This window comes from Coregonus lavaretus, assembly GCF_964263955.1.
Source record: "Coregonus lavaretus genome assembly, contig: HAP1_SCAFFOLD_366, whole genome shotgun sequence".
NCBI lineage: Eukaryota > Metazoa > Chordata > Actinopteri > Salmoniformes > Salmonidae > Coregonus > Coregonus lavaretus.
In genome coordinates this window covers 201,592-225,547 of record NW_028165998.1, presented here as the reverse complement: position 1 = coordinate 225,547, position 23,956 = coordinate 201,592, and the positions used below count along the sequence as shown (strand labels likewise).

Sequence of the window (23,956 nt, the reverse complement as noted above, 5' to 3'; positions counted from 1 at the left end):
ACCCCACCCACTTTGCCAAAGCACAGTCCCCACACCAGTAGAGGGATATCAAGAGACCACCAACTTACTACCCTGAGACAAGGCAGAGTACAGCCCACAAAGATGTCCTTCACCGCACAAGCCCGAGGGGGGGGGGGGTAAAACCGGACAGGAAGATCACTTCAGTGACTCAACCCACTCAAGTCGAGTATAGAGGGGGGGGAAAAGCCTGGCACGTCCTAGGGACAGCATGGGAGAGCACTAGTAAGCCAGTGACTCAGCCCCCGTAATAGGGTCAGAGGCAGAGAATCCCAGTGGAGAGAGGGGACCCGGCCAGGCAGAGACAGCAAGGGCGGTTCGTCACTCCATTGGCTTGCCGTCCACCTTCGCACCCCTGGGCCAGACTACACTCAATCATAGGACCTTCTGAAGAGATGAGTCCTCAGTAAAGACTTAAAGGTCGAGACCGAGTCTGCGTCTCTCACATGGATAGGCAGACCATTCCATAAAAATTGAGCTCTATAGGAGAAAGCCCTGCCTCCAGCTGTTTGCATAGATATTCTAAGGACAATAAGGAGGCCTGCGTCTTGTGACCGTAGCGTACGTGTAGTAGGTATGTACGGCAGGACCAAATCGGATAGATAGGTAGGAGCAAGTCCATGTAATGCTTTGTAGGTTAGCAGTAAAACCTTGAAATCAGCCCTAGCCTTAACAGGAAGCCAGGCTAGCACTGGAGTAATATGATCAAATTTTTTGGTTCTAGTCAAGATTCTAGCAGCTGTATTTAACACTAACTGAAGTTTATTTAGTGCTTTATCCGGGACATAAAGTTAATTTGTTTGCCACATTTTTTGCAGTTTTATTATAGTCCCTTATTGCAAATAGGATGCATGTTTTGGAATATATATATTTTTAACCTTTATTTAACTAGGCAAGTCAGTTAAGAACAAATTCTTATTTACAATGACGGCCTACACTGGCCAAACCCGGACGACGCTGGGCCAATTGTGCGCCGCACTATGGGACTCCCAATCATGGCCGGTTGTGATACAGCCTGGAATCGAACCAGGGTGTCTGTAGTGACGCCTCAAGCACTGAGATGCAGTGCCTTAGACTGCTGCGCCACTGTATTCTGTACAGGCTTCCTTCTTTTCACTCTGTCATTTAGGTTAGTATTGTGGAGTAACTATAATGTTGTTGATCCATCCTCAGTTTTCTCCTATCACAGCCACTAAACTCTGTAACTGTTTTAAAGTCACCATTGGCCTCATGGTGAAATCCCTGAGCATTCCTTCCTCTCCGGAAACTGAGTTAAGAAGGACGCCTGTATCTTTGTAGTGACTGGGTGTATTGATACACCATCCAAAGTGTAATTAATAACTTCACCATGCTCAAAGGAATATTCAATGTCTGTTTTATTCTTTTCTACTCATCTACCAATAGGTGCCCTTCTTTGCGAGGCATTCGAAAACCTCCCTGGTCTTTCTGGTTGAATCTATGTTTGAAATTCACTGCTCGACTGTGGGACCTTACATATAATTGTATGTGTGGGGTACAGAGATGAGGTAGTCATTCAAAAATAATGTTAAACACTATTATTGCACACAGAGTCCATGCAACTTATTATGTGACTTGTTAAGCTTGCCATAACAAAGGGGTTGAATACTTATTGACTCAAGACATTTCAGCTTTTCATTTGTAATTAATTTGAAAAATATTCTTTAAACATAATTCCACTTTGACATTATGGGGTATTGTGTGTAGGCCAGTGACACAAAATCTCAATTTAATCAATTTAAAATTCAGGCTGTATCAACAAAATGTGGAAAAAGTAAAGGGGTGTGAATACTTTCTGAAGACACTGTACATGTTGTCCCATTCCTGTGGTCACAACATCATGCATGTGTTGACTGAGTGTGAAAAAAAGGAGAAAGTAAGTGTAACCACCTACACCCACGACCCACCTGTTGTAGTCCTATATGATTTTGAAACCACTCATAGATACAGCCAACAGGATTTTTTATTGCTTTTCTTTTAATTGAACAAAACCACCTGATGAAGAAACTTTGACTTTGAAATAGTTGCTTCACACCTAGCATATTGCCAAAGAGTGTCATATAATTATTTCTAATATTGTACATTCTTTGGAAAGAAAAATCTTAAAATAGAAAATTGGCATAAAATACCAGGCAGGCAATATAAGGTTATGAAAATGTCTAATTATTCTAAAGAATCGTACAACTGCAAGAGCTACAGTATTACAAAAATAGATTCAAATCTAATGTATTTTGCCAATAAATATTACATTAATACAGCATTTAGTATTTGGTCTTCTTCAGCCTCTTCATTGACATCAAGGTTCTTTCAACAGCAAATGCGTAATTTCTATGCATTTACAGACATTAGTTGACATATTTTAGCTGTGCCTCCATCTCTCCAGTATGAAAAATGTATGCACTCACTAACTAAGTCGCTCTGGATGAGAGCGTCTGCCAAATGACTAAAATGTAAATCTCTGACCTTTTTCAAAAGGCGACAAAGGAAAATCTTTGGTATGAGAGGCATAGACATCTTTTTTCCTAAAATATATTTTAGTTTGACTTGAAAATCCTGAGCTGTTAGATAGGCAAACAAACAGGCATAACTTCTTTACAACCTATCCACCTCCATAGATGTATGAATGACCAGTGACTGTGTTATCTGTACCAGTTAAAGACATGCTTGGGAACTTTGGTGACTACTAAGTATTTTTTAAACCTCCCACTTTGGGCTGGATGTGTCAATGTGTAGTTCATGCATGCATAATCTATGAGCAGAATTACTGTCTTATCTCAATTAGCCACGAATCCCTAGTTTGAAAGCGACTGTTTTCGGGAAGCGGTACTTTACCATTTCCCCTACATTTTCTCCCACATGGGCCAGCCCCCTAGCTATTCAAGTTCTAACCAATGAGCTTCAGCCCCTCGCCGTTTGAGTGACAGCTGGCAAGATGCACACGCAGCAGAGCGAGAGAGCGCAATGACTTGGTGCACATACAGTACGTGACATAATACGCAATTTTCAGGGCCAACTTTTGGCTTGTGAGCGCAACTTTCAGAACTACTGGCTAAAAAGTATACAAAAGTACTGGAGAATCTCTTTAAGCCACCACAGTTTTGTCATCAAAATTGTGATCAGTTAATAATAGAACTGCCAAATGCATAGATAGCGCCAGTCAACTCATGTCCTGAGTAATGATGATTAGAAAACGAATGAAGGCCAAAGAATGGAAGAACATTATCACTGGAGTATCACAGTATCCCATCCATAAGGATCCTGTCCTGGTTGGCTGGACTCTGCTGCACCATCACCACTGAGCTGAGATATGTCTCTGTCGATGATCTCATTCACTGCAAAAGAGAGACACACAGGGGTTTAGTTTCAAGTCTCGTCGTTGGTTTCTTTATAGTTGATTCAGCCATCTGAGGGCAGCATTGCCCATCTTTTAAATCTAAACCAAATCCCAAACGTAAAAGTAAGTAAATGACACATCAAGCAATACAACACTGACGGGGGGCCAGTATAAAAAATAAATAAAAAATGTATGCACTAACTGTAAGTCGCTCTGGATAAGAGCGTCTGCTAAAAATGACGTAAATGTAAAATGTAAAAACATACAGTGCATTGTTGGTACAGATGTAGGAACTTAATTTGAGCCAGTTTGCTAAAGCTGGAAAAGAATCCTGCAGCAACAGGAAATGTGAATGATTATGTCAATTATAATTAATGGATATTCTTTGTAGGGGTTGATAAACTTTACGTTAGGGCAAATCAGGTCTGACATTTTTAAGTGGAAATTACAAACTTTAGAAGCATTTGCATTTTCTGCAGTGCAGGAAAATCCTCATCAACAAAATACTGATCAAATTAAGATCCTACATCTGTACATTGTGTTATTTTAGTGACACTCTCCATCTAGAGATGTCACACATTATGAAAAACAACCAAGCATTGAGGCCTGGTCTAAAGGTTAGAATTGGCTGTATGGTGAGAACATATTCTGGAGCTTTATCAAAGGGTGTGATCCATGTGGAAGGCTGAGGCTCCAGTCTGTATTTGTGATGTCTATTTATATTCCCCACAGTGCAACAAAAACACATGGATTGAATGGCCACATATACACTGTCTATTCATAGCCTGCCCATGAAAATGTGGTGTGTTTGAAACCCAAGCTGTGTATGAGGGTAGATGATAGACAACAACAAAACACTTGTTTTATTGCCACATACCCCGAATAGGTGCAGTGAAAAGTGTTGTTTTACAGGGTCAGCCATAGTAGTGCGGCACCCCTGAAGCAAATTGGGGTTAAGTGCCTTGATCAAGGGCACACCGACAGATGTTTCACCTTGTCGGCTCGGGTATTCAACCCTTTAGGCCTTTCGGTTACTGGCCTAACGCTCTAACCGCTTACCTGCAGCCCAAACAAACATATGTAAACAAACACACAGCACCAGGCTAGCACCGTGGGGCCGAAATATCCAGTCCCTGGCTGTCCCAACCAACAGACTGACGGGAACTCAGACAGCTTGACTGCACCAGCTCCCTTCCTCCAATACCAGTTACAAGACACTGTAAGGGCCTTAAACTAGTTTCTGCTTTAAGCAAAACAAAATCACTAAAACTAAAAGATCCCAGCACATTTTACATTTACATTTTAGTCATTTAGCAGACGCTCTTATCCAGAGCGACTTACAGTTAGTGAGCGCATACATTTTTCACTGTAGATCAATGACATCACTGTCATTTGAAATTAAAATAGATTCAATCCTTTGAATTAAATCATTATCTAATATCACCTAATGTGGCATAAGCTTGCTGTATCTTAATTTAAGTATCAGAAACCCTCTAGGGTGAAAGTCAAGTTCAAAGAGGACCCTTCCACCAACTCAGACCAGTGGTCTTATTTCCAAGCCGTATGTAGTGAGGGGGTTGTGCGGGTGTTATGAATTCCTGCCATCACTGCCCTGTGACAGCTGTGCCACAGACAGTAACTGAAGCAGATTAGCATGCAAGGTACCTTTAGCCTCCTCTGTGTGATTATAGTGTCTAGGCTATTCCAACCACAGTTAAAAGTGTAATCTCCTCAACTAGCAACCAGGGCCCCTGCCTATAATTAACCTAGATCAGGGTTCTTCAACCCTGTTCCTGGAGAGCTACCCAGTAATAGGTTTTCACTCCAACCCCAGTTGTGACTAACCTGATGCAGCTGATCAACCAGCTAATTATTAGAATTAGGTATGCTAGAATAGGGTTGGAGCGAAAACCTACAGGACGTAACTCTCCAGGAACAGGGTTGGAGAGCCCTGACCTAGATCATAATGTACGCAAACACACATACACATATGTGCACAATCGCGCACACACACACATGGGCAGGCAGCCATGCAGCCCTGTAGGATAGCAAACAAAGACCTAGTGGGCATATGCCTATGGTGACAACAAAACTGGGCCACAGTCACTGACTGTGTGGTCGGGACAAACAAAGTCCGTCCAGCGAGAGGTGATTAATTACAATATCTGGTCGGCATGGTGAGAGCCTGAGAGCTTTATGGTTCATTGCCTGGCCCCTGAAGGCTTGTAATTACAGCCAGTCCTACTGCTGCCTATCACCTAGCCCACAGTGCAACGGCATCCATTGATTCCTGCACTGTAATGTTCTTTATTTCTGCTTTCTAACCGATTGTTTAAAGTAACTCTCCTGAGAATAAAATAAATAAAACCGATCAGAGAGGGTAAAATCATCTATTCTGTCGCTTCATTCATAACTAATGGCCCAGTAGTAACTGTGCTCTAAATACCCTAGAAAACATGTATCATCTGAGCCTCTTACCATCATCCAGTGTGATCTCTTGGAGCCCCATGGAGCCGAGGGGCAGCTTCTCCTCTGGTTCCTGCTTGATGTTCACTTTCCCTTGGTCGTTGAGAAGAGGAAATTGGGGGCTGGGGGACACTCCTGGGGGTCGATACTAGAGGCCAGGCCCTGGGCTCTGCTGGGGGACAGGTGCCTCAGGGGACCCCAAGAGGAGGCTGATGCTGACGGGGAGGTGGAGCAGGTTGCTTGTGCTCCAGGGGTGGGGGAATACGAGGCAGGCAAGTTTCTGGCAGAGTGATAGCTCAAATTATACTCAGCCTGTAAGGCTGCTAGGTCAGAGTCTGAGTGGGAGCAGTGGTAGCTTAGAGAGTGCAGCTGGGTTGTATTCTGGGTGTGGGTTCTTGCAGACTGGAGAGTGGCGCCAGAGAGATCAGGTCCAATGAGACTCTGGTACATCACACTTTCCCTATGAGGGCTGGAGGCAGCTGGTCTGGTCTGGGCAGACTGAGGTCGATTGACCTGGGGTGCGGCAGGGCCAGGTCTCATGGGAGAGCTGGCCTGGCCGCTGTAAGGCACATTGTGTTGTGTGGCCTGGTAGACAGGCCTTGTCCGAGGGGGTGGCATGGGGTCAGGTGTATGCATAAGGCTTATCCGCTGGTATCCCATACGGGGGCTGTAGCTGTGGAGGTGAGGGGAGTGCTGAAGAGGCGCGGAGCCAGAGGGAGTGTATGCTGCCTGGGAGGATGGACCACAAGGCACTGGGTGGACACCAGAGGAACCATACAAGGGCCTGTCCTGAGAGAAGGCCCCATCAGGAGAAGTCAGCTGGCTGCTGGTTGGATACAGGCCAGGGGGATTGGTGCAGGTAGACAGATAGGCTGAGTCTCCGTGCTCCTGCTTCACCCGAGTAGCCACAACTGCACAGTCAATGGCAGTGGGATAATGGTGTGGAGAAGCACCAGCCAAGTATGTGAAGTTTTGTGTCTGGCTTCTTCTCCTCTTCCCGTTACACACGTAGAACTGCACCTGGACTGCAGAGCTCACAGTGGTGTTGTGGTAGGTAGGAATCTCAACCACGATTCTGGACTGCAAAGAGAATGTTTCAAAATGATTTATTATCTATTCAAGGGATCCACAGTTTCTGTGAAGTCCATTTCATGTAACTTTTAATAACGTAATGTACATTACTACTTACTCTTTTACTCTTTTCTCCAATAACTTTTCCGTCAACTTCCCATTGTGTGTGTCCATCTGGAGAGATAAAACATCACAATTAATAACACATTAATAAACCTCTGCTGAAGTTGGGCAGCGTCACCGTCTCTTACCAGGGCTTTTCTCCAGGAAGATGACCTTTGACTCTGGGGATATGTTGGAGCCAGTGATGACCATCTCCTCCCCCCCACTGACCAAGCACCTGACGGGACTGCAGCTCTCCATCTGGGGAAGATCTGTGGCCGAGCGCTGGGCTGCAAGCCAATTACATTTAACTATTAAATATACTGTACAGTAAAACAACATTATGTAGGCTTCTGTATAAAATAAATAAAAGGGGAAAACTCTGGCCCCTAGTTATAGCCTTACCTAATTATTATAGCCAATTACTTAATACAGGTTATATAAATAAAGACTATTCCTGGTCAAGTCCCATAATCAAGAAAAACTCAGTATCTTTGAATGTATGTACACTCCCGGTCAGAAGTTTTAGAACACCTAGTCATTCAAGAGTCTTTCTTTATTTTTACTATTTTCTACATTGTATAATAATAGTGAAGACATCAAAACTATGAAATAACACATATGGAATCATGTAGTAACCAAAAAAGTGTTAAACAAATCAAAATATATTTTATATTTGAGATTCTTCAAATAGCCACACTTTGCTTTGATGACAGCTTTGCACACTCTTGGCATTCTCTCAACCAGCTAGTGTACATACTATATACAGTGCCTTGCAAAAGTATTCATCCCCCTTGGCGTTTTTCCTATTTTGTTGCATTACAACCTGTAATTTAAATTGATTTTATTTGGATTTCATGTAATGGACATACACAAAATAGTCCAAATTGGTGAAGTGAAATGAAAAATATAACGGAAAAGTAGTGCGTGCATATGTATTCACCCCCTTTGCTATGAAGCCCCTAAATAAGATCTGGTGCAACCAATTACCTTCAAAAGTCACATAATTAGTTAAATAAAGTCCACCTGTGTGCAATCTAAGTGTCACATGATCTGTCACATGATCTCAGTATATATACACCTGTTCTGAAAGGCCCCAGAGTCTGCAACACCACTAAGCAAGGGGAACCACCAAGCAAGCGGCACCATGTGAAACTTTGAACATCCCACGGAGCACCATTAAATCCATTATTAACAAATTGAAAGAATATGGCACAACAAACCTGCCAACAGAGGGCTGCCCACCAAAACTCACGGAGCATGCAAGGAGTGCATTAATCAGAGAGACAACAAAGAGACCAAAGACAACCCTGAAGGAGCTGCAAAGCTCCACAGCGGAGATTGGAGTATCTGTCCATAGGACCACTTTAAGCCGTACACTCTACAGAGCTGGGCTTTACAGAAGAGTGGCCAGAAAAAAGCCATTGCTTAAAGAAAAAAATAAGAAAACACGTTTGGTGTTTGCCAAAAGGCATGTGGGAGACTCCCCAAACATATGGAAGAAGGTACTCTGGTCAGATGAGACTAAAATTGAGCTTTTTGGCCATCAAGGAAAACAATATGTCTGGCGCAAACTAAACACCTCTCATTACCCCGAGAACAACATCCCTACAGTGAAGCATGGTGGTGGCAGCATCATGCTGTGGGAATGTTTTTCATCGGCAGGTATTGGGAAACTGAAGGTATGATGGATGGCACTAAATACAGGGAAATTATATGAATAGTTATGCACGCTCAAGTTTTCTGTTTTTTTTGTCTTATTTCTTGTTTGTTTCAGAATAAAAAACATTTTGCATCTTCAAAGTGGTAGGCATGTTGTGTAAATCAAATGATACAAACCCCCCAAAAAATCAATTTAAATTCCAGGTTGTAAGGCAACAAAATAGGAAAAATGCCAAGGGGGGTGAATACTTTCGCAAGCCACTGTAGCAGGGATCATCAACTAGATTCAGTCGCAGGCCGATTTTTTCTTGAGTGGATGGTCACGGGGCCGGAACAATCACCTGCGGTCCAAATTTGGCCCGTGGGCCGCCAGTTGGGGAACCCTGCCATATACAGTATGTAGGCCTACTGAATAAAGATACTCACAGCACTCCACAGGAATAGAGGCAGCTTGCAGACACAGGACCTTGCCGCTGGGCTGAGGGATATACACACGGAATGCCACTCGCACACGTGTGTTCTTCCTCCCGATGTCTGTCTCCCCCTTCCTGAGCTCAATGTCAGAGTTCCTCAGCTTCAAGATGCCTGCGCAGTCAATACTGTAGAGGGGGATATACAAGCATGAGACAACATTATATAAAGGCCATATGAATATAAAAATGCCCATTTGAATAATGACAGTAAGCTAATAAAGTAGGCCCATAATGCTATAAATAGTTCACATTTTTCATGTGTAATTTTATGGTGTTTTGCAGTTTGTTGATTAGTCACAACATGTATCAGATAGTGTGAGAGAGATCTAGTCTCGAGACAAAACAATGCCTGGATTTTTCTATTATGGAAGGCAGCCACATTTCCATGACAACATAGCAAAGCTATGGTCTGTTTCAATCTTTTTTTCTAGATGTAGAAATATGCTTATTCTTCAGATGACAATCCGTTCCCATTTTTAACATGCTATGATCTGTTCTAAATCTTTAAAAATGAATAGAATTCACAGTGGAAGCCATTTTACATTTTAGATAATAAAACCAATAAATTACAAGCACAAATGTTATATTTTTAGCCTTTGAAAACATAAATCTTGCATGGTTATGACCAGTACCTTGTGGACATATTGTTTTCTGGGAGGAGAGGTATTTCCAGAACCTTTGTACTTCTTATTACACTTTCCTGGCAAGCAGTAGCCACCGTTTTCCCCGTTACTCTGTGCACCTGGTAGAAGGCATGTGGTCTCAAGTAGCGATCGTCTGCCGTTCCAATGAAAATCTGCAGGTTGACTGGCTTCTCATTGTATCCAATGAGCTGAAATTGAAACCAAGCCATAGAGATACTGATAAGCATACTATTGAAACACACTACCGCATTTGATTTACAATGCTATAAATACACTATGTTTTACTTCTTCTTATGAGCACTCTTTTTCTAATATCTGTTTTTAAGAAGACGTGATTATAATGTGATAATAATGACAACATGAACTGAGTACTGTATATTTGAATTCATTTGCATAACTGTGTTCATCATGTTTGGGTCTGTTTATAAACAGTATGCCAAAACAATACCAAAGCTCTGTACAGATAGCATTAGACTCAGAGAATGTATAAAATGCAACCTGAAGGCCATGCACTTTTTAGTTTACTTGTGTAGGGTTTGTAGCGTGCTTTCCCTACAGGAGTCCTGTAAGGAATATCCAGAATTGCCCGCAATGAAATGTCACAATTGAAACCAATTGAGGTCACCAAAAATTAGTTGTGCCCTAAAGGTGCCAGCATGAGGTTGAGGAATGTCGACCTGCCTCTGTGATGTAATGTATCGGGAAACACTGCTAATGGCATTACAGAGGACTAGAGAGTGAAGCTGTGTGGCTTTAACACTGGAGTAATGAAGCCATCCCCAAAATAAACCAGCTGGTGTCCATTACACAACAGCCAGGACTTGGTAAAGCTTTGTTTATATCAGCTTTCATCTGTTCTAGGCTGGCTGCACCCTGATCCACAGTAGTAGTCCAGTCTCACCACAGCCCACTGGCAAATAGTGCTCTGCTATACGTTAGGTGATACAGTCTCACTACAGCCCACTGGCAAATACTGCTCTGCTATACGTTAGGTGATACAGTCTCACTACAGCACACTGGAAAAAAGTGCTTTGCTAGACATTAGGTGATACAGTCTCACTACAGCCCACTGGCAAAAAGTGCTCTAGTAGACGTTAGGTGATACAGTCTCACTACAGCTCACTGGCAAATAGTGCTCTGCTAGATGTTAGGTGATACAGTCTCACTACAGCCCACTGGCAAATAGTGCTCTGCTATACGTTAGGTGATACAGACTCATTACAGCCCACTGGCAAATAGTGCTCTGCTAGATGTTAGGTGACACAGTCTCACTACAGCCCACTGGCAAATAGTGCTCTGCTACACGTTAGGTGATACAGTCTCACCACAGCCCACTGGCAAAAAGTGATCTGCTAGACGTTAGGTGATACAGTCTCACTACACCCCACTGGCAAAAAGTGCTCTGCTAGACGTTAAGTGATACAGTCTCACTACAGTCCACTGGCAAAAAGTGCTCTGTTAGACGTTAGGTGATACTGTCTCACTACAGGCCACTGGCAGAAAGTGCTCTGCTAGACGTTAGGTGGTACAGTTTCACTACAGTCCCACTGGCAAAAAGTGCTCTGCTAGACGTCAGGTGATACAGTCTCACTACAGCCCACTGGCAAATAGTGCTCTGCTAGACGTTAGGCGATAAAGTCTCACTTCAGTCCAATGGCAAAAAGTACTCTGCAAGACGTTAGGTGATACAGTGTCACTGCAGGCACACTGGCAAATAGTGCTCTGGTAGACGTTAGGTGATACAGTCTCACTACAGCCCACTGGCAAATAGTGCTCTGCTATACATTAGGTGATACAGTCTCACCACAGCCCACTGGCAAATACTGCTCTGCTATACGTTAGGTGATACAGTCTCACTACAGCTCACTGGCAAATAGTGCTCTGCTAGACGTTAGGTGATACAGTCTCACTACAGCCCACTGGCAAATAGTGCTCTGCTAGACGTTAGGTGACACAGTCTCATTACAGCCCACTGGCAAATAGTGCTCTGCTACACGTTAGGTGATACAGTCTCACCACAGTCCACTGGCAAATAGTGCTCTGCTAGACGTTAGGTGATACAGTTTCACTACAGCCCACTGGCAAATAGTGCTCTGCTAGACGTTAGGTCAAACAGTCTCACTACAGCCCACTGGCAAATAGTACTCTGCTAGACGTCAGGTGATACAGTCTCACTACAGCCCACTGGCAAATAGTGCTCTGCTAGACGTTAGGTGATACAGTCTCACTACAGCACACTGGCAAATAGTGCTCTGATAGACATTAGGCGAAAAAGTCTCACTTCAGTCCAATGGCAAAAAGTACTCTGCAAGACGTTAGGTGATACAGTGTCACTGCAGGTACACTGGCAAATAGTGCTCTGCTAGACGTTAGGTGATACAGTCTCACCACAGCCCACTGGCAAATACTGCTCTGCTATACGTTAGGTGATACAGTCTCACTGCAGCACACTGGCAAAAACTGCTCTGATAAACGTTAGGTGATACAGTCTCACTGCAGGCCCATTGGCAAATAGTGCTCTGCTAGAAGTTAGGTGATACAGTCTCACTACAGCCCACTGGCAAATAGTGCTCTACTAGACGTTAGTTGATTCAGTCCCATTACAGCCCACTGGCAAATAGTGCTCTGCTAGACGTTAGGTGATACAGTCTCACTTCAGATCACTGGCAAATAGTGCTCTGATAGACGTTAGGTGATACAGTCTCAATGCAGGCCACTGGCAAATAGTGCTCTGATAGACGTTAGGTGATACAGTCTCAATGCAGGCCACTGGCAAATACTGCTTTGCTATACGTTAGGTGATACAGTCTCACTACAGCACACTGGCAAAAACTGATCTGATAAACGTTAGGTGATACAGTCTCACTGCAGGCCCACTGGCAAATAGTGCTCTGCTAGAAGTTAGGTGATACAGTCTCACTTCAGATCACTGGCAAATAGTGCTCTGCTAGACTTTAGGTGATACAGTTTCAATGCAGTCCACTGGCAAATAGTGCTCTGCTAGACGTTAGGTGATACAGTCTCAATGCAGGCCACTGGCAAAAAGTGCTCTAATAGACGTTAGGTGATACAGTCTCAATGCAGGCCACTGGCAAATACTGCTTTGCTATACGTTAGGTGATACACTCTCACTGCAGGCCCACTGGCAAATAGTGCCCTGCTAGACGTTAGGTGATACAGTCTCACTTCAGATCACTGGCAAATAGTGCTCTGCTAGACTTTAGGTGATACAGTTTCAATGCAGTCCACTGGCAAATAGTGCTCTGCTAGACGTTAGGTGATACAGTCTCAATGCAGGCCACTGGCAAATAGTGCTCTGCTAGACGTTAGGTGATGAGGTCTCACTACAGCACACTGGCAAATAGTGCTCTGCTAGATGTTAGGTGATACAGTCTCACTACAGCTCACTGGCAAATAGTGCTCTGCTAGACGTTAGGTGATACAGTCTCACTACAGCCCACTGGCAAATAGTGCTCTGCTAGACGTTAGGTGACACAGTCTCATTACAGCCCACTGGCAAATAGTGCTCTGCTACACGTTAGGTGATACAGTCTCACCACAGTCCACTGGCAAATAGTGCTCTGCTAGACGTTAGGTGATACAGTCTCACTACAGCCCACTGGCAAATAGTGCTCTGCTAGACGTTAGGTCAAACAGTCTCACTACAGCCCACTGGCAAATAGTACTCTGCTAGACGTCAGGTGATACAGTCTCACTACAGCCCACTGGCAAATAGTGCTCTGCTAGACGTTAGGTGATACAGTCTCACTACAGCACACTGGCAAATAGTGCTCTGATAGACATTAGGCGAAAAAGTCTCACTTCAGTCCAATGGCAAAAAGTACTCTGCAAGACGTTAGGTGATACAGTGTCACTGCAGGTACACTGGCAAATAGTGCTCTGCTAGACGTTAGGTGATACAGTCTCACCACAGCCCACTGGCAAATACTGCTCTGCTATACGTTAGGTGATACAGTCTCACTGCAGCACACTGGCAAAAACTGCTCTGATAAACGTTAGGTGATACAGTCTCACTGCAGGCCCATTGGCAAATAGTGCTCTGCTAGAAGTTAGGTGATACAGTCTCACTACAGCCCACTGGCAAATAGTGCTCTACTAGACGTTAGTTGATTCAGTCCCATTACAGCCCACTGGCAAATAGTGCTCTGCTAGACGTTAGGTGATACAGTCTCACTTCAGATCACTGGCAAATAGTGCTCTGATAGACGTTAGGTGATACAGTCTCAATGCAGGCCACTGGCAAATAGTGCTCTGATAGACGTTAGGTGATACAGTCTCAATGCAGGCCACTGGCAAATACTGCTTTGCTATACGTTAGGTGATACAGTCTCACTACAGCACACTGGCAAAAACTGATCTGATAAACGTTAGGTGATACAGTCTCACTGCAGGCCCACTGGCAAATAGTGCTCTGCTAGAAGTTAGGTGATACAGTCTCACTTCAGATCACTGGCAAATAGTGCTCTGCTAGACTTTAGGTGATACAGTTTCAATGCAGTCCACTGGCAAATAGTGCTCTGCTAGACGTTAGGTGATACAGTCTCAATGCAGGCCACTGGCAAAAAGTGCTCTAATAGACGTTAGGTGATACAGTCTCAATGCAGGCCACTGGCAAATACTGCTTTGCTATACGTTAGGTGATACACTCTCACTACAGCACACTGGCAAAAACTGCTAAGATAAACGTTAGGTGATACAGTCTCACTGCAGGCCCACTGGCAAATAGTGCTCTGCTAGAAGTTAGGTGATACAGTCTCACTACAGCCCACTGGCAAATAGTGCCCTGCTAGACGTTAGGTGATACAGTCTCACTTCAGATCACTGGCAAATAGTGCTCTGCTAGACTTTAGGTGATACAGTTTCAATGCAGTCCACTGGCAAATAGTGCTCTGCTAGACGTTAGGTGATACAGTCTCAATGCAGGCCACTGGCAAATAGTGCTCTGCTAGACGTTAGGTGATGAGGTCTCACTACAGCACACTGGCAAATAGTGCTCTGATAAACGTTAGGTGATACAGTCTCACTGCAGGCCCATTGGCAAATAGTGCTCTGGTAGACGTTAGGTGATACTGTCTCACTTCAGCCCACTGGCAAATACTGGTCTGCTATACGTTAGGTGATACAGTCTCACCACAGCCCACTGGCAAAAAGTGATCTGCTAGACGTTAGGTGATACAGTCTCACTACAGCCCACTGGCAAAAAGTGATCTGCTAGACGTTAGGTGATACAGTCTCACTACAGTTCACTGGCAAAAAGTGCTCTGCTAGACGTTAGGTGATACAGTCTCACTACAGCCAACTGGCAAATAGTTCTCTGCTAAACGTTAGGTGATAAGGTCTCACTTCAGATCACAGGCAAATAGTGCTCTGCTAGACGTTAGGTGATACAGTCTCACTTCAGATCACTGGCAAATAGTGCTCTGCTAGACTTTAGGTGATACAGTCTCACTGCAGCCCACTGGCAAATACTGCTCTGCTATACGTTAGGTGATACAGTCTCACTACAGCACACTGGCAAAAACTGCTCTGATAAACGTTAGGTGATACAGTCTCACTTCAGATCACTGGCAAATAGTGCTCTGCTAGACTTTAGGTGATACAGTCTCACTGCAGCCCACTGGCAAATACTGCTCTGCTATACGTTAGGTGATACAGTCTCACTACAGCACACTGGCAAATAGTGCTCTGCTAGACGTTAGGTGATACAGTCCCATTACAGCTCACTGGCAAATAGTACTCTGCTAAACATTAGGTGATAAGGTCTCACTTCAGCTCAGCCCACTGGCAAAAAGTGCTCTGCTAGACGTTAGGTGATACAGTCTCACTACAGCCCACTGGCAAATAGTGCTCTGCTAGACGTTAGGTGACACAGTCACAATAGAGCCCATTGGCAAATAGTGCTCTGCTACACGTTAGGTGATACAGTCTCACCACATTCCACTGGCAAAAAGTGATCTGCTAGACGTTAGGTGATACAGTATCACTAAACCCCACTGGCAAAAAGTGCTCTGCTAGACGTTAAGTGATACAGTCTCACTACAGTCCACTGGCAAAAAGTGCTCTGCTAGACGTTAGGTGATACTGTCTCACTATAGGCCACAGGCAGAAAGTGCTCTGCTAGACGTTAGGTGGTACAGTTTCACTACAATCCCACTGGCAAAAAGTGCTCTGCTAGACGTCAGGTGATATAGTCTCACTACAGCCCATTTGCAAATAGTGCTCTGCTAGACGTTAGGTGATACAGTCTCACTACAGCCCACTGGCAAATAGTGCTCTGCTAGACGTTAGGTGATACAGTCTCACTACAGCCCACTGGCAAGTAGTGCTCTGCTAGACGTTAGGTGATACAGTCTCACTTCAGATCACTGGCAAATAGTGCTCTGCTAGATGTTAGGTGATACAGTCTCACTACAGCCCACTGGCAAGTAGTGCTCTGCTAGACGTTAGGTGATACAGTCTCACTTCAGATCACTGGCAAATAGTGCTCTGCTATACGTTAGGTGATACAGTCTCACTACAGCACACTGGCAAAAACTGCTCTGATAAACGTTAGGTGATACAGTCTCACTGCAGGCCCACTGGCAAATAGTGCTCTGCTAGAAGTTAGGTGCTACAGTCTCACTACAGCCCACTGGCTAATAGTGCTCTGCTAGACGTTAGGTGATAAGGTCTCAATTCAGATCACAGGCAAATAGTGCTCTGCTAGACGTTAGGTGATACAGTCTCACTACAGCCCACTGGCAAGTAGTGCTCTGCTAGACGTTAGGTGATACAGTCTCACTTCAGATCACTGGCAAATAGTGCTCTGCTAGACGTTAGGTGATACAGTCTCACTTTAGATCACTGGCAAATAGTGCTCTGCTAGACGTTAGGTGATACAGTCTCACTTCAGATCACTGGCAAATAGTGCTCTGGTAGAGGTTAGGTAATACAGTCTCACCACAGCCCACTGGCAAATACTGCTCTGCTATACGTTAGGTGATACAGTCTCACTACAGCACACTGGCAAAAACTGCTCTGATAAACGTTAGGTGATACAGTCTCACTGCAGGCCCACTGGCCAATAGTGCTCTGCTAGACGTTAGGTGATACAGTCCCATTACAGCTCACTGGCAAATAGTACTCTGCTAAACATTAGGTGATAAGGTCTCACTTCAGCTCAGCCCACTGGCAAAAAGTGCTCTGCTAGACGTTAGGTGATACAGTCTCACTACAGCCCACTGGCAAATAGTGCTCTGCTAGACGTTAGGTGACACAGTCACAATAGAGCCCATTGGCAAATAGTGCTCTGCTACACGTTAGGTGATACAGTCTCACCACAGCCCACTGGCAAAAAGTGATCTGCTAGACGTTAGGTGATACAGTATCACTAAACCCCACTGGCAAAAAGTGCTCTGCTAGACGTTAAGTGATACAGTCTCACTACAGTCCACTGGCAAAAAGTGCTCTGCTAGACGTTAGGTGATACTGTCTCACTATAGGCCACAGGCAGAAAGTGCTCTGCTAGACGTTAGGTGGTACAGTTTCACTACAGTCCCACTGGCAAAAAGTGCTCTGCTAGACGTCAGGTGATATAGTCTCACTACAGCCCATTTGCAAATAGTGCTCTGCTAGACGTTAGGTGATACAGTCTCACTACAGCCCACTGGCAAATAGTGCTCTGCTAGACGTTAGGTGATACAGTCTCACTGCAGGCCCATTGGCAAATAGTGCTCTGGTAGACGTTAGGTGATACTGTCTCACTTCAGCCCACTGGCAAATACTGGTCTGCTATACGTTAGGTGATACAGTCTCACTTCAGATCACTGGCAAATAGTGCTCTGGTAGAGGTTAGGTAATACAGTCTCACCACAGCCCACTGGCAAATACTGCTCTGCTATACGTTAGGTGATACAGTCTCACTACAGCACACTGGCAAAAACTGCTCTGATAAACGTTAGGTGATACAGTCTCACTGCAGGCCCACTGGCAAATAGTGATCTGCTAGACGTTAGGTGATACAGTCTCACTACAGTTCACTGGCAAAAAGTGCTCTGCTAGACGTTAGGTGATACAGTCTCACTACAGCCAACTGGCAAATAGTTCTCTGCTAAACGTTAGGTGATAAGGTCTCACTTCAGATCACAGGCAAATATTGCTCTGCTAGACGTTAGGTGATACAGTCTCACTTCAGATCACTGGCAAATAGTGCTCTGCTAGACTTTAGGTGATACAGTCTCACTGCAGCCCACTGGCAAATACTGCTCTGCTATACGTTAGGTGATACAGTCTCACTACAGCACACTGGCAAAAACTGCTCTGATAAACGTTAGGTGATACAGTCTCACTTCAGATCACTGGCAAATAGTGCTCTGCTAGACTTTAGGTGATACAGTCTCACTGCAGCCCACTGGCAAATACTGCTCTGCTATACGTTAGGTGATACAGTCTCACTACAGCACACTGGCAAATAGTGCTCTGCTAGACGTTAGGTGATACAGTCCCATTACAGCTCACTGGCAAATAGTACTCTGCTAAACATTAGGTGATAAGGTCTCACTTCAGCTCAGCCCACTGGCAAAAAGTGCTCTGCTAGACGTTAGGTGATACAGTCTCACTACAGCCCACTGGCAAATAGTGCTCTGCTAGACGTTAGGTGACACAGTCACAATAGAGCCCATTGGCAAATAGTGCTCTGCTACACGTTAGGTGATACAGTCTCACCACATTCCACTGGCAAAAAGTGATCTGCTAGACGTTAGGTGATACAGTATCACTAAACCCCACTGGCAAAAAGTGCTCTGCTAGACGTTAAGTGATACAGTCTCACTACAGTCCACTGGCAAAAAGTGCTCTGCTAGACGTTAGGTGATACTGTCTCACTATAGGCCACAGGCAGAAAGTGCTCTGCTAGACGTTAGGTGATACAGTTTCACTACAGTCCCACTGGCAAAAAGTGCTCTGCTAGACGTCAGGTGATATAGTCTCACTACAGCCCATTTGCAAATAGTGCTCTGCTAGACGTTAGGTGATACAGTCTCACTACAGCCCACTGGCAAATAGTGCTCTGCTAGACGTTAGGTGATACAGTCTCACTACAGCCCACTGGCAAGTAGTGCTCTGCTAGACGTTAGGTGATACAGTCTCACTTCAGATCACTGGCAAATAGTGCTCTGCTAGACGTTAGGTGATACAGTCTCACTTCAGATCACTGGCAAATACTGCTCTGCTATACGTTAGGTGATACAGTCTCATTACAGCACACTGGCAAAAACTGCTCTGATAAACGTTAGGTGATACAGTCTCACTGCAGGCCCACTGGCAAATAGTGCTCTGCTAGAAGTTAGGTGCTACAGTCTCACTACAGCCCACTGGCTAATAGTGCTCTGCTAGACGTTAGGTGATAAGGTCTCACTTCAGATCACAGGCAAATAGTGCTCTGCTAGACGTTAGGTGATACAGTCTCACTACAGCCCACTGGCAAGTAGTGCTCTGCTAGACGTTAGGTGATACAGTCTCACTTCAGATCACTGGCAAATAGTGCTCTGCTAGACGTTAGGTGATACAGTCTCACTTCAGATCACTGGCAAATAGTGCTCTGCTAGACGTTAGGTGATACAGTCTCACTTCAGATCACTGGCAAATAGTGCTCTGGTAGAGGTTAGGTAATACAGTCTCACCACAGCCCACTGGCAAATACTGCTCTGCTATACGTTAGGTGATACAGTCTCACTACAGCACACTGGCAAAAACTGCTCTGATAAACGTTAGGTGATACAGTCTCACTGCAGGCCCACTGGCCAATAGTGCTCTGCTAGACGTTAGGTGATACAGTCCCATTACAGCTCACTGGCAAATAGTACTCTGCTAAACATTAGGTGATAAGGTCTCACTTCAGCTCAGCCCACTGGCAAAAAGTGCTCTGCTAGACGTTAGGTGATACAGTCTCACTACAGCCCACTGGCAAATAGTGCTCTGCTAGACGTTAGGTGACACAGTCACAATAGAGCCCATTGGCAAATAGTGCTCTGCTACACGTTAGGTGATACAGTCTCACCACAGCCCACTGGCAAAAAGTGATCTGCTAGACGTTAAGTGATACAGTCTCACTACAGTCCACTGGCAAAAAGTGCTCTGCTAGACGTTAGGTGATACTGTCTCACTATAGGCCACAGGCAGAAAGTGCTCTGCTAGACGTTAGGTGGTACAGATTCACTACAGTCCCACTGGCAAAAAGTGCTCTGCTAGACGTCAGGTGATATAGTCTCACTACAGCCCATTTGCAAATAGTGCTCTGCTAGACGTTAGGTGATACAGTCTCACTACAGCCCACTGGCAAATAGTGCTCTGCTAGACGTTAGGTGATACAGTCTCACTACAGCCCACTGGCAAGTAGTGCTCTGCTAGACGTTAGGTGATACAGTCTCACTTCAGATCACTGGCAAATAGTGCTCTGCTAGACGTTAGGTGATACAGTCTCACTTCAGATCACTGGCAAATAGTGCTCTGGTAGAGGTTAGGTAATACAGTCTCACCACAGCCCACTGGCAAATACTGCTCTGCTATACGTTAGGTGATACAGTCTCACTACAGCACACTGGCAAAAACTGCTCTGATAAACGTTAGGTGATACAGTCTCACTGCAGGCCCACTGGCAAATAGTGCTCTGCTAGAAGTTAGGTGCTACAGTCTCACTACAGCCCACTGGCTAATAGTGCTCTGCTAGACGTTAGGTGATACAGTCTCACTGCAGCCCACTGGCAAATAGTGCTCTGCTAGACATTTGGTGATACAGTCTTACTACAGCCCACTTGCAAAAAGTTATCTGCTAGACTTTAGGTGATACAGTCTCAATGCAGGCCACTGGCAAAAAGTGCTCTGCTAGACGTTAGGTGATACAGTCTCACTTCAGATCACTGGCAAATAGTGCTCTGGTAGAGGTTAGGTAATACAGTCTCACCACAGCCCACTGGCAAATACTGCTCTGCTATACGTTAGGTGATACAGTCTCACTACAGCACACTGGCAAAAACTGCTCTGATAAACGTTAGGTGATACAGTCTCACTGCAGGCCCACTGGCCAATAGTGCTCTGCTAGACGTTAGGTGATACAGTCCCATTACAGCTCACTGGCAAATAGTACTCTGCTAAACATTAGGTGATAAGGTCTCACTTCAGCTCAGCCCACTGGCAAAAAGTGCTCTGCTAGACGTTAGGTGATACAGTCTCACTACAGCCCACTGGCAAATAGTGCTCTGCTAGACGTTAGGTGACACAGTCACAATAGAGCCCATTGGCAAATAGTGCTCTGCTACACGTTAGGTGATACAGTCTCACCACAGGCCACTGGCAAAAAGTGATCTGCTAGACGTTAGGTGATACAGTATCACTAAACCCCACTGGCAAAAAGTGCTCTGCTAGACGTTAAGTGATACAGTCTCACTACAGTCCACTGGCAAAAAGTGCTCTGCTAGACGTTAGGTGATACTGTCTCACTATAGGCCACAGGCAGAAAGTGCTCTGCTAGACGTTAGGTGATACAGTTTCACTACAGTCCCACTGGCAAAAAGTGCTCTGCTAGACGTCAGGTGATATAGTCTCACTACAGCCCATTTGCAAATAGTGCTCTGCTAGACGTTAGGTGATACAGTCTCACTACAGCCCACTGGCAAATAGTGCTCTGCTAGACGTTAGGTGATACAGTCTCACTACAGCCCACTGGCAAGTAGTGCTCTGCTAGACGTTAGGTGATACAGTCTCACTTCAGATCACTGGCAAATAGTGCTCTGCTAGACATTAGGTGATACAGTCTCACTTCAGATCACTGGCAAATACTGCTCTGCTATACGTTAGGTGATACAGTCTCACTACAGCACACTGGCAAAAACTGCTCTGATAAACGTTAGGTGATACAGTCTCACTGCAGGCCCACTGGCAAATAGTGCTCTGCTAGAAGTTAGGTGCTACAGTCTCACTACAGCCCACTGGCTAATAGTGCTCTGCTAGACGTTAGGTGATAAGGTCTCACTTCAGATCACAGGCAAATAGTGCTCTGCTAGACGTTAGGTGATACAGTCTCACTACAGCCCACTGGCAAGTAGTGCTCTGCTAGACGTTAGGTGATACAGTCTCACTTCAGATCACTGGCAAATAGTGCTCTGCTAGACGTTAGGTGATACAGTCTCACTTCAGATCACTGGCAAATAGTGCTCTGCTAGACGTTAGGTGATACAGTCTCACTTCAGATCACTGGCAAATAGTGCTCTGGTAGAGGTTAGGTAATACAGTCTCACCACAGCCCACTGGCAAATACTGCTCTGCTATACGTTAGGTGATACAGTCTCACTACAGCACACTGGCAAAAACTGCTCTGATAAACGTTAGGTGATACAGTCTCACTGCAGGCCCACTGGCAAATAGTGCTCTGCTAGAAGTTAGGTGCTACAGTCTCACTACAGCCCACTGGCTAATAGTGCTCTGCTAGACGTTAGGTGATAAGGTCTCACTTCAGATCACAGGCAAATAGTGCTCTGCTAGACGTTAGGTGATACAGTCTCACTACAGCCCACTGGCAAGTAGTGCTCTGCTAGACGTTAGGTGATACAGTCTCACTTCAGATCACTGGCAAATAGTGCTCTGCTAGACGTTAGGTGATACAGTCTCACTTCAGATCACTGGCAAATAGTGCTCTGCTAGACGTTAGGTGATACAGTCTCACTTCAGATCACTGGCAAATAGTGCTCTGGTAGAGGTTAGGTAATACAGTCTCACCACAGCCCACTGGCAAATACTGCTCTGCTATACGTTAGGTGATACAGTCTCACTACAGCACACTGGCAAAAACTGCTCTGATAAACGTTAGGTGATACAGTCTCACTGCAGGCCCACTGGCCAATAGTGCTCTGCTAGACGTTAGGTGATACAGTCCCATTACAGCTCACTGGCAAATAGTACTCTGCTAAACATTAGGTGATAAGGTCTCACTTCAGCTCAGCCCACTGGCAAAAAGTGCTCTGCTAGACGTTAGGTGATACAGTCTCACTACAGCCCACTGGCAAATAGTGCTCTGCTAGACGTTAGGTGACACAGTCACAATAGAGCCCATTGGCAAATAGTGCTCTGCTACACGTTAGGTGATACAGTCTCACCACAGCCCACTGGCAAAAAGTGATCTGCTAGACGTTAAGTGATACAGTCTCACTACAGTCCACTGGCAAAAAGTGCTCTGCTAGACGTCAGGTGATATAGTCTCACTACAGCCCATTTGCAAATAGTGCTCTGCTAGACGTTAGGTGATACAGTCTCACTACAGCCCACTGGCAAATAGTGCTCTGCTAGACGTTAGGTGATACAGTCTCACTACAGCCCACTGGCAAGTAGTGCTCTGCTAGACGTTAGGTGATACAGTCTCACTTCAGATCACTGGCAAATAGTGCTCTGCTAGACGTTAGGTGATACAGTCTCACTTCAGATCACTGGCAAATAGTGCTCTGGTAGAGGTTAGGTAATACAGTCTCACCACAGCCCACTGGCAAATACTGCTCTGCTATACGTTAGGTGATACAGTCTCACTACAGCACACTGGCAAAAACTGCTCTGATAAACGTTAGGTGATACAGTCTCACTGCAGGCCCACTGGCAAATAGTGCTCTGCTAGAAGTTAGGTGCTACAGTCTCACTACAGCCCACTGGCTAATAGTGCTCTGCTAGACGTTAGGTGATACAGTCTCACTGCAGCCCACTGGCAAATAGTGCTCTGCTAGACATTTGGTGATACAGTCTTACTACAGCCCACTTGCAAAAAGTTATCTGCTAGACTTTAGGTGATACAGTCTCAATGCAGGCCACTGGCAAAAAGTGCTCTGCTAGACGTTAGGTGATACAGTCTCACTTCAGATCACTGGCAAATAGTGCTCTGGTAGAGGTTAGGTAATACAGTCTCACCACAGCCCACTGGCAAATACTGCTCTGCTATACGTTAGGTGATACAGTCTCACTACAGCACACTGGCAAAAACTGCTCTGATAAACGTTAGGTGATACAGTCTCACTGCAGGCCCACTGGCCAATAGTGCTCTGCTAGACGTTAGGTGATACAGTCCCATTACAGCTCACTGGCAAATAGTACTCTGCTAAACATTAGGTGATAAGGTCTCACTTCAGCTCAGC

The 23,956-nt window shown here is 45.0% G+C and overlaps 1 pseudogene across 1 annotated transcript in view; it reads right to left on the bottom strand.

Moving 5' to 3' along the window:
• Window positions 1-1,981: 1,981 nt before the first annotated feature.
• LOC311115226 (nuclear factor of activated T-cells, cytoplasmic 3-like) overlaps window positions 1,982-23,956 on the bottom strand; it is a 65,233-nt pseudogene continuing 43,258 nt past the window's right edge. The window contains exons 4-9 of the transcript in view: window positions 9,777-9,976; window positions 9,098-9,270; window positions 7,159-7,299; window positions 7,026-7,081; window positions 5,849-6,916; window positions 1,982-3,368 (exon numbers count right to left, since the gene is read on the bottom strand). The product of the transcript in view is annotated as a nuclear factor of activated T-cells, cytoplasmic 3-like (transcript). The remainder of the gene's footprint in view (window positions 3,369-5,848; window positions 6,917-7,025; window positions 7,082-7,158; window positions 7,300-9,097; window positions 9,271-9,776; window positions 9,977-23,956) is intronic.